Below are 11,230 nucleotides of genomic sequence, written 5' to 3' on the forward strand. Positions count from 1 at the left end.
CACCCCTCCAATTTGGCCCAAAACCCACCAAACTCTGCTCCATGTCCTAGAGCATTCGATCACGATCGCGTGGCCTAAAACCGCACCTCATTTGGACTCTCCTAGCTCCACTTATGCCTATAAATAGCCCCCTCCAAATTCGGATCTTCTTCCCCGTCCAAACCCTAGTCTAAAAAAAAAAGCAGATCCGCGCCGACGGACATGTCCGGGGCCTAGCCGGACACGTCCGCCCCCGCCTCTCGTCCACTCCGCGCCCGCCACGTGGCGCCGCCGACCGCCGCCGCCGCCGGCCCGCGGAGGCCCGCGCCCGGCCCCCGACGCCGCACTCCCGGGCCAGAGGACCGCCGCCGCCGCCTCCCTTCTTCCCCGACTCCGGAGCACCGCGCCGCCGCCCGCCCGAGCTCCTTCGCCGGCCGCCGCCGCCCGCCCGAGCTCCTTCGCCGGCCGCCGCCGCCCGCCGCGGCCTCGCCCCGCCGCCCGGCCTCACCGCGCCTCGGATCCGGCCTCGCCCCGCCATCCGGCCTCCTCCTCTCCAAGCTCCGGCGAGCCCCGACGAACTCCTGCCGGCCATCTTCGTTTTTCGCGCCGGTGAACAGTGCTGCTACAGTACCTCCTCAGATCCAGATCCGGATCTCGGTTGACTTTCCCGCCTAACCCTAGTTTTTTATGCATACTTTGACCAGTGTTATCTCCGCATCCGTAGCTCCTTTTTAGGCATATAATAAATCAAAATGTTCGCCTCGACGAGTACATCATTTCATTCCATTACATCATTTTCATTTGAGTTCATCTTGATGCCTGAAATGCTGTTAGAAGGAGGCTTCGTGAGTTAATTGTCAGATCTGCTTGTTCATCTTAGACTTTTGTCATTTTTGCCATGATTATTATGTGCATGATATGCCTGTGAGTCCTTCATATGTTTTGTTAAGGATTTTGTCTTATTTCCAGAGGTGCAATCCATGCATTTTTAGGATGTGTGTGGTGACTTGTGCAAGCTTGCAAAGTGAGGCACCCGGTAGATCTGTTTTCAGAGACTTAGTTGTTTTCACTAAGTCTGGGTTTATTTAGTTCATGATGCCATATGTTCAGCTTGTTTCCTAGTGATCCGTGCCTCTTTTGAGGATGATCATTAAAGGAGTTTTGTTAACCATGTTATGCGTTATCTATCCATGTCTTTGTTTGCAATTATGGAGCACCCTAGCTTGAGTCAATCGAGCTCGACTTTTGCTTCGTGGTGAATCTGGGCAGTTCGTCAAGTTGTTTACGATTTTGCCGATGCTATTGTAGTTGATCCGTGCATGCTATGCCATTTTTCTTGCCATGTATGGCTTGTATTTTGTGCCTTCTTAATGGATGTATGCTTTACTTGCCATGACATGCACCGTAGTGAGTGCATCGAGCTCGTTTACATGCCTACATGAGTTATATTTCAGCATGTCTCAGTTTTCACTAAGTCTGAAAACTGATTGTGTTTTTGCTATGTTCGTGTGCCCGTTAGTATATTTTGTGAACCTTTTGGCCCTAGGTCACTTTGGGTCTTTTGTTAAGCTTGTTGAGTAGCTCCATGCCATGTTGTTACTTGTCTTAATCAGATCATGTATCATGTTGTTTTGCTGCTCCGAAGAGGGCTTCGTGCGCTGAAATTTCAGACAAGTGTTAATTTCACTAAGTCTGCAATCTGTTTTGCATTTGCGTTTTTGCCATGCTTGTTTGAACCTCATAATGGATGAATTGACCGTGGCTCAGTGCTAGTCTTTTGTTAAGCATCTTGTGTGCATCCCTGCCATGTATTTTGTTGTCATGTTTGGTGGCTGTAGCATGTTCATTTCATTGCATTTAGATGCCTACTTGCTGTAAATCGCAGACCGGTGTCATTTTTGAAACGCTTGCCATTTCCAAACCGTAACTCCGATTCCAATGATCTTTATATCGTTTTCAAGCGATTTAATCTCATCTTTCCAGTGGCACCCTTGGAATTCCAAGTTGAGGCTAGGTCCATGCATTTCCTGTCATATCTTGCATTTTGCATCCCGCATCGCATCCCGCATAGCATATCATCATTTCATCTTATTGCTTGGTCTTGCACGTGGTTGATTGTATCCTTGTTGCTTGTTTGTCTTGTTGGGTAGAGCCGGGAGACGAGTTCGCTACCGAGGAGCCCGTTGAGTTTGCTTGTGAGGATCCAGTCAACTCTGACAACTGTGCAGGCAAGATGATCATACCCTCGAAATCACTACTATCTTTGCTATGCTAGTTTGCTCGCTCTTGCTATGCCCATGCTACAATGCCTACCTTTTGCTTGTCAGCCTCCTAATTGCCATGTCAAACCTCTAACCCACCTTGTCCTAGCAAACCGTTGATTGGCTATGTTACCGCCTTGCTCAGCCCCTCTTATAGCGTTGCTAGTTGCAGGTGAAGATTGGAGGCCGTTCCTTGTTGGAACATCTTTTATTTACTTGTTGGGATATCATTATATTGCTATGTTATCTTAATGCATCTATATACTTGGTAAAGGGTGGAAGGCTCGGCCTCTCGCCTAGTGTTTTGTTCCACTCTTGCCGCCCTAGTTTCCGTCATATCGGTGTTATGTTCCTGGATTTTGCGTTCCTTACGCGGTTGGGTTATAATGGGAACCCCTTGATATTTCGCCTTGATTAAAGCTTGTCCAGCAGTGCCCAACCTTGGTTTTACCATTTTTCACCTAGCCTTTTCTTTCCCTTGGGTTCTGCAGACTCAAGGGTCATCTTATTTTAACCCCCCCCCCCCGGGCCAGTGCTCCCTCTGAGTGTTGGTCCGAACCGGGCAGCCTGCGGGGCCACCTCGGGGAAACTTGAGGGTTGGTTTTACTCGTAGCTTGACCTATCTGAGTGTGCCCTGAGAAAGAGATATGTGCAGCTCCTATCGGGATTTGTTGGCACATTCGGGCGGTGTTGCTGGTCTTGTTTTAACCTGTCGAATTGTCTTGTTGTACCGGGTTGCCGAGTCTGATCGGTGTGTCTCGGGTGGAGGTCTATTCCTTCGTTGACCGTGGGAGCTTGTCATGGGCTAAGTTGGGACTCCCTGCAGGGATTGAACTTTCGAAAGCCGTGCCCGCGGTTATGGGCAGATGGGAATTTGTTAATGTCCGGTTGTAGATAACTTGAACCTTAATTAATTAAAATGAATCAACCGAGTGTGTTACCGTGATGGCCTCTTCTCGGCGGAGTCCGGGAAGTGGACACGGTGTTGGAGTAATGCTTGCGCAGGTTGTTCCTTTAGATTCTCGCTCGTGCTTTGCCCCCTCTTCTCGCTCTCTTTTGCGGATAAGTTAGCCACCATATATGCTAGTCGCTTGCTGCAGCTCCACTTATATTGGCCTTATCCATTCCTATAAGCTTAAATAGTCTTGATCGCGAGGGTGCGAGATTGCTGAGTCCCCGTGGCTCACAAATACTATAACTCCAGATGCAGGTCCAGGTGATTCCGCTCCAGGTGACGATTACGAGCTCAAGTGGGAGTTCGACGAGGACTCTCAGCGTTATTATGTTTCTTGTCCCGATGATCAGTAGTGGTGCCTAGTTGGGGTTTGATTCAGGGCCTTGTCGCATGTTGGGTTTTCTTCTATTTTGGCGCCGTAGTCGGGCCATGAGTGTTTGTATGATGGATGTTATTTATGTACTATGATGTGACGTGGCGAGTGTAAGCCAACTATGTATATCCCCTTTTGTTATATATATATTACATGGGATGTTGTGATGATTTCCTAACTTGCGACATTGCTTTCAATGTGGTTATGCCTCTAAGTCGTGCCTCGACACGTGGGAACTATAGCCGCATCGAGGGCGTTACACCCTCGTCGCCGGTCCCCATCCTAGCCGGTCGTTCTCGTCGTCCCCTAGACCCATGCAACAGCCACACCTGCGGTTGCAGCTCTCAACGGCGCCGGTTGTTGCTCCCGGTTGTAGCTCCGTCACCGCCGCTCGCCGTTGATGCTCGCTGCAAGGAATTGCGTCGATGACAGCTGCCAGTCAATCAACGCCGTTTGAATGGATGTAGAAAAAACTCGACTGGTAGTAGCAAAATTAAACTACGGTTGCAGCAAAAATCTTCTCGCCGCTGTTGCGAGGTTGCAGCTCCGCCTAGATGGACATAGCAAAACCTTCGGCGGCAGTAGCAAAATCCTACTATGGTTGCAGCAAAATCGTCGTCGCCATCACGAGGTCGCAGCTCCCGCCTTGTTGGATGTAGCAAAAAACTTTGCCGCTGGTAGCAAAAATCAACTACGGTTGAATCTTTATTATCTACGGTTGAAGCTTTTTGCGACACCTTGAAGCTTTTCCCTGTTGGCAGTAGCCAGCCCCTAGCATCGGCGTTCAGTGTTTGAAGCTTTTTCCAATGCCGGTTGAAGCTTTCACTGGTAGAAAAAGGGCCTATAGTCCCGGTTCGTAAGGGCCTTTAGTCCCGGTTGAACCGGGACTAAAGTGTCGGTACTAATACCTCCCCCCTTTAGTCCCGGTTCAATCCAGAACCGGGACTAAAGGCCCTCCACATGGGCAGTGCGCAGAGCCCAGTCAGGAGACCCTTTGGTCCCGGTTGGTGGCACCAACCGGGACCAATAGGCGTCCACGCGTCAGCACTTCTGTGGCTGGGGTTTTTGTTTTTTTTGAAAGGGGGGGGGTGGGGGTTTTGGGGGGTTAATTTAGGTGTTTCATATATTGTATTAGCTAGTTATAATTAATAGAGAGAAGTGTCCTCTGTTATGTCCGTGCTTGGTCGACGCTACGTACTATATACATACGTATATAGAGAGGACTAGACACGCTAGCTAGCTAGTAAGCAATCGAAGGAAACAGAAGATCGTCATGAACATATATGCATATATACAGAGAGAAGTGATATCGACCACCTCTCCATCTCCGAGAGATTGGTCGAACAACAAGTTCTCGTATATCTATCTGACACTACCGGCTACATATATACAATAATTATCTCTTACAAACATAATCATACGGACTCAGGGTCCACATAGAATTCTCCGTCTTCAGGGATCACGTGGTTAAGAAAGAATGCCGCCAATTCCTCTTGAATTGCTCGCATGCGAGCTGGTGCTAGGAGTTCATCCCGCTTCCGAAACATCTAATTTGAAGAAGGGGGTCAATACATATATATATATATATATAAATGAATGAAACTCAACACAAATGATGGTAATAAAATAAAATTGTGAATGTTGTTATTTACGTACTTCATATTGTTCGTTAGAGTACCCGCCCAGCTTACAGGTCGTGTGGCGGATGGACTCGCAGATGTAGTATCCACAGAAATCATTCCCTTGTTCCTGCCACAACCACTTTACAAGAAATAGAGGTCAATCAAACTGATAAGCAAGAATGCTAAATGGTATTGATGAAACTAGCGCTTGAATCACTAGGAGATGCGCGGAACATGCTACTATAGTACTTACTTTCTGGTGTCTAAATTCCAGCTCCTTCGGCAGTCCCGGAACTGTTTTGGTGAATTTTCTCCAAACCCTGCCGGACAAAGAAAACAATTACTTGATATCAGGAAATGAACAAAGTTGCTGATATGGTGGATAATGATCAATTTAACTTACTTCTTGAGGATTTCAGTCATGTCCGCGTACTCCTTGGGATCTTTTCGTTTAGAGTCCAAGACGGTTACTACTCCCTGCTCAAGCTTAATCTCTAGGAGAATATAGTGGTAACTGCACACACATGCATAACTCATGAATTACATTACTATAACCTTGACTAATATACAAGGGACACCGAATACGCACAAGACAGTAACACTCACCTGAAGTTGTAAGGAAAGAGTATTATATCTTTGTTTTGATTTACTACGAACGATCGTAGCAAGCTGGCCTCGGTAGCTGCGGCATGAAGTTTAACCTGAGTTGCATCTATGAGATGTGTGTTAATGAACCCAATATCACCGACTTGTCTTTTCTTCAATTCGGCGATCTTCAATCTGCATAATATAGCGAGGATGATTATAAATACATGCAATGAAAGAGCTAAGCTATATAGAGAAACTTAATGACAGAAGTAGTACTACTTACAGACAGTAGCAGGCGACCGTTGTTTTATCGAGGGCCAATTGATTGAAAAACTGATAGAACTCCTCAAATGGAACAGGCAACAGATCAATTCCAACGAGGTCATGCTCCTTTTTAACTTTCACATACAAGGTACTCCTCCCCCCAGAGTCTCTGCAGATTTTCAAGTACCAATCATGCAATCTTCGCATCATCGTTGATAGAGATCTTTCATCTTTGACGAGAGGCTTCCCGTACTCATATCTTTGTATCTGCATCTCCATGGGTTCATAATGTACTTCGTCGGGTAGGTAATCTGCAAGATTGCTATAACCGGGCACCATCCTCGGATCATTATCGACGTTGTGGCTAGGCACCTTGAGCGGGGGGCACGATTGCTTTGCTTGTTCACCGAGCTGGGCAATTTGTTTCCCAGCTCATCGTTCTTTCAGCCTTTGATCACTGACAGTACTTCCCGACCGCTCCGCTTCGGCAAATTCCTTTCCAATAATGCGGTCATAGTTTCTTTTCGGCGAATTAGACTTCGGTGGTTTTGTCAGGGCAGCCAGAGTGCGCTTCACTTTCACCCGATCTACCTTCTCCTCCGGAGGTGGATGTTTCTTTGCTTTCACCCCTTCAAAGAATTTCTTCACTTCTTCTCACGCGATCTCGGCGTTCTCCTCCTGGGTCCTCTCGTATGGTAACTTCTCTGGAGTCTTCAGAGAAGGACCGAATCTGTATGTCCTCCCGCCTCTGGTTTTACTGCTAGACGCCGACCGAGCAGACGTAGCGGTTGTCTTCTTTACTTGCTTAAGAGGCGGAGGAGAAGGACTACGACACGCCGGAGCAGCTGGAGCGGCGGCAGGTCTCTTCCGCCCTTGCTGACGAGGCGGAGAAGGAGGAGGCTGGCTGCTTGGGCGCGTCGGCGCAGGCGGAGAAGGAGGCGGAGTGCCGCCACGCGTCGGAGAAGGAGCTGGCCGAGGGCCCTGATCGTCACTCGCCGGAGGAGGAGGCGGTGGAGGTGGAGTGCCCTGACTCGCCAGAGGAGGAGGAGGAGGCGGTGGCGTCCAGTTCGGAAGGTTGATGAGCTCCTTCCGCCATAGGCATGGAGTCTTCAGAGCAGACCCCAGCCGAGTCTCCCCTTCACCGGTAGGGTGGTCAAGCTGGAGGTCCTCAAATCCCTCCGTTATCTCATCCACCATCACCCTAGCATATCCTTCTGGAATCGGCCGACAGTGAAAAGTTGCGCCGGGTTTAGTAGGAAAAACAGAGCCAACAGCCGCCTTGACCTTCAAATTCATCCATTGCGTCATAAGGTGGCAATTTTGAGACTCCGTTATAGCATCCACGGGATAGCTGGCAGGAGCCGTCAAGGCATGCTCCGGCTAAAGCAGCTCGGTGGAAGCCACGCTGCTTCTGCGCTGAGATGGCAGGGTAGCTTCGGGAGAGGCTTCGGCAGTACGTTTGCTGTGATTTGCTTCTCGTTCCTCTATCGCGTCTACCCTTGCTTGTAGCACCTGCATTTGGGTCTGCTGCACTTTTTTCCTCCTCTCATGGGATTTGTAACCGCCTGCGTCCGGAAACCCAACCTTCCACGGAATGGAGCCTGGCGTGCCTCGTGTCCGTCCAGGGTGCTCAGGATTCCCGAGGGCCATTGTGAGCTCGTCGTTCTCTCTGTCTGGAAAGAACGTCCCTTCCTGCGCTGCTTCGATATACTGCTTAAGCTTACTGACTGGTATGTCCATTTGATCGTTCGTCCAAATGCACTTCCCTATTACAGGGTCCAGTGTTCCACCAGCCCCGAAGAACCAAGTCCGGCAACGGTCTGGCCAGTTAATTGTCTCTGGTTCGATCCCTTTATGAATCAGATCATTCTCAGTCTTGGACCACTTAGGCCGGGCTATGAGGTAGCCACCTGACCCTGTGCGATGGTGAAGCTTCTTCTTCGCAGCATTTTGCTTGTTTGTCGCTGACATCTTCTGACTCTTTTCCGATGTCTTGTAGGCCACAAATGCGGGCCAGTGATCTCTGATCTTCTCATATCTGCCCTTGAATTCTGGTGTCTCGTTATTTTCGACAAACTTATTCAGCTCTTTCTTCCACCTCCTGAATAGTTCTGCCATCCTCTTCAGAGCAAAAGACTTGATTAATTTCTCTTTAACTGGGTTCTCTGGATTATCCTCAGGCGGTAGGGTGAAATTTGACTTCAGCTCAGTCCAAAGATCATTTTTCTGCATATCATTGACATAAGAGACCTCAGGGTCTTCTGTAGCCGGCTTAAACCATTGCTGGATGCTTATCGGGATCTTGTCCCTAACCAGAACCCCGCACTGAGCAACAAATGCGCTCTTTGTCCGGAGGGGTTCAATAGGTTGGCCGTCGGGCGCGATTGCTATGATCTCAAACTTTTCATCCGAGCTCAACTTTTTCTTCGGGCCTCGTCTCTTTACCGAAGTTGTGCTCGATCCGGAGGGCTAGAAAAAAGAACAAAGACTTAATTAATATGTGTACATACCAAAACAATGAATGCATCAATCAGCTAGTCAGCATAGGCTTAACTAATATATATACCTGGTCGGACTCGGTTCGGGCACCGGAGCCGTCATCACGGTCTCCTTCTTGCACCGGCATTGGGTCACCAGAGCCGTCCTCATGTTCTTCTTCTTGCACCAGCATTAGGTCACCGTAGCCAGCTTGTTCACCCTCTCCTTCCAGACCATCGGTTTCGTTGAGAAACAACGAGATGGCATCACTTCCTTCTGCGATTATGTCCCTCAACAACGCTTCTTTTGTTGCTTCGTCTAGGGCGGTGTCCATAGTTTCTACAAATATTTACAACATGGCAATTATTATTCAAACATGACAGATGGATATATTAGTGCCAAACGTAGAACTAGCTACCTAATCATAGTAAGGTATCGGGAGGGGGTATATATCGACAACGACGACAATACATCTATGTCCCTCGACGACCCTCGTTCCCGATAAAAAAAAGAGGAAGAAGAAGAAAAAAAAGAGGAGAAGAAAGAATAGAGGAGAAGATCTCCTCTATTCTTTCTTCTCCTCTTTTTTTCTTCTTCCTCTTCTTTTTTTATCCTCTTCTTCCTCTCATGTTCGATAGGATCGCCGAGGGGTCGGGAGGTTGCGTAGTGTCTCAGGATTCAACAAAACCATGTCTTCATCATTAGGCGAAAGTAACATGTGCATGATGGTACGAAGCTCTTCAAAGTTGTTCTGGAATGGACTCCCAGATAGGATAATCCGCCTTTTGGTACAAAGTTCAGCAAGAGCCTTCCGAATATCGCTATTTGGAAGGCCTTTGCTGAATTGGTACCAAAAGGCGGATTATTCTATCCGGGACTCCATTCCAAAACAACTTTGCAGAACTTCGTACCAACATGCCCTGGTTACTTCCGGCTAATGATGAAGGCATGGATTTCTTCAATACTTTGACACTAGGAAACCTCTCTCGACCCCTCGGCGATCCTCGACCCCTCGACGACCCTGGAACCCTTGACCCCTCGACGATCCTCTTCTTCCTCTCATGTTCGAGAGGATCGCCGAGGGGTCGGGAGGTTGCGTAGTGTCTCAGGATTCAACAAAACCATGTCTTCATCATTAGGCGAAAGTAACATGTGCATGATGGTACGAAGCTCTTCAAAGTTGTTCTGGAACGGACTCCCAGATAGGATAATCCTCCTTTTGGTACAAAGTTCAGCAAGAGCCTTCCGAATATCGCTATTTGGAAGGCCTTTGCTGAATTGGTACCAAAAGGCGGATTATTCTATCCGGGACTCCATTCCAAAACAACTTTGCAGAACTTCGTACCAACATGCCCTGGTTACTTCCGGCTAATGATGAAGGCATGGATTTCTTCAATACTTTGACACTAGGAAACCTCTCTCTACTTCCGGCTAATAAGAATAAGAAGAAGAAGAAGAAGAAGAAGAAAAGAAGAAAAAAAAAGAGGAGAAGAAGAAAGGAATAGTGGAGAAAAGAGAAAATAGAATATATTCTATTTTCTCTTCTTCTCCACTATTCCTTTCTTCTTCTCCTCTTCTTTTTCTTCTTTTTTCTTCTTCTTATTTATTTCTCCTCTTCTTTTCGGTAGAGGAAACCCTAAATAGCTAGCAAGTATCATGGGTGTGAGATACATGTGGCCTTCGGTGTCGGACACTACATCCACGTCCCACAAGTGACGTGGGCGTCGAAGCCCGCGCCACTTGTGGGATGTGGGTGTAGTGTCCGACACCGACGGTACATGTATCTCACACCGACGATACTTTCTATTTAGGGTTTCTCCTCTACCGCTCGGCGACCCTCTCGACGACCCTCGTTCCCGATAAAATAAAGAGGAAGAAGAAGAAGAAAAAAGAAGAGAAGAAAGAATAGAGGAGAAGACTTCCTCTTCTTCCTCTCCTCTTCTTCTCCCTCTTCTTTCCCTTCTTCTTTGCCTCTCTCATGAATGTCCGACGTTCTCGACCCCCCCCCACGTGTCGAAGAAAAAGAAGAAGAAGAAAAATAGGAGAAGAAGAAAGGAATAGAGGAGAAAAGAGAAAATAGAATATATATTCTATTTTTCTCTTCTTCTCCTCTATTCCTTTCTTCTTCTCCTCTTCTTTTTCTTCTTTTTTCTTCTTCTTATTTATTTCTCCCCGTCTTCCTCTCCCCTCTCGGCGACCCTAGACCCCCTCTCGACTGTCGACCCCTCTCTTTTTTTTCTTCCTCTTCTTTTTTATCCTCTTCTTCCTCTACCGCTCGGCGACCCTCGACGACCCTCGTTCCCGATAAAAAAAGAGGAAGAAGAAGAAAATAAAGAGGAGAAGAAAGAATAGAGGAGATCTTCTCCTCTATTCTTTCTTCTCCTCTTTTTTCTTTTCTTATTCCTCTTCTTTTTTTATCCTCTTCCTCCTCTCATGTTCGACGACCCTCGACCCCTCGGCGACCCTAGACCCCCTCTCGACCACCTCTTCTTCTCCCTCTTCTTCCCCTTCTTCCCCGCCTAAAATGACCTAAAATGAAAATAACCTAAAATTCACTAAAGTTATCGATGACCCTCTCGACACACCCACGAATAAGAAAATATATCATCTTCTTCATCTCCTCTTCTTTGCATATTCACATAGCCACATACACATACATAGCCACATACATATAGAACTTTTCTGAACATATATATATAGCCACATTCAT

This window comes from Triticum urartu, chromosome 7A (genome assembly GCF_056163025.1).
Source record: "Triticum urartu cultivar PI428250 chromosome 7A, HENAU_Tu73, whole genome shotgun sequence".
NCBI lineage: Eukaryota > Viridiplantae > Streptophyta > Magnoliopsida > Poales > Poaceae > Triticum > Triticum urartu.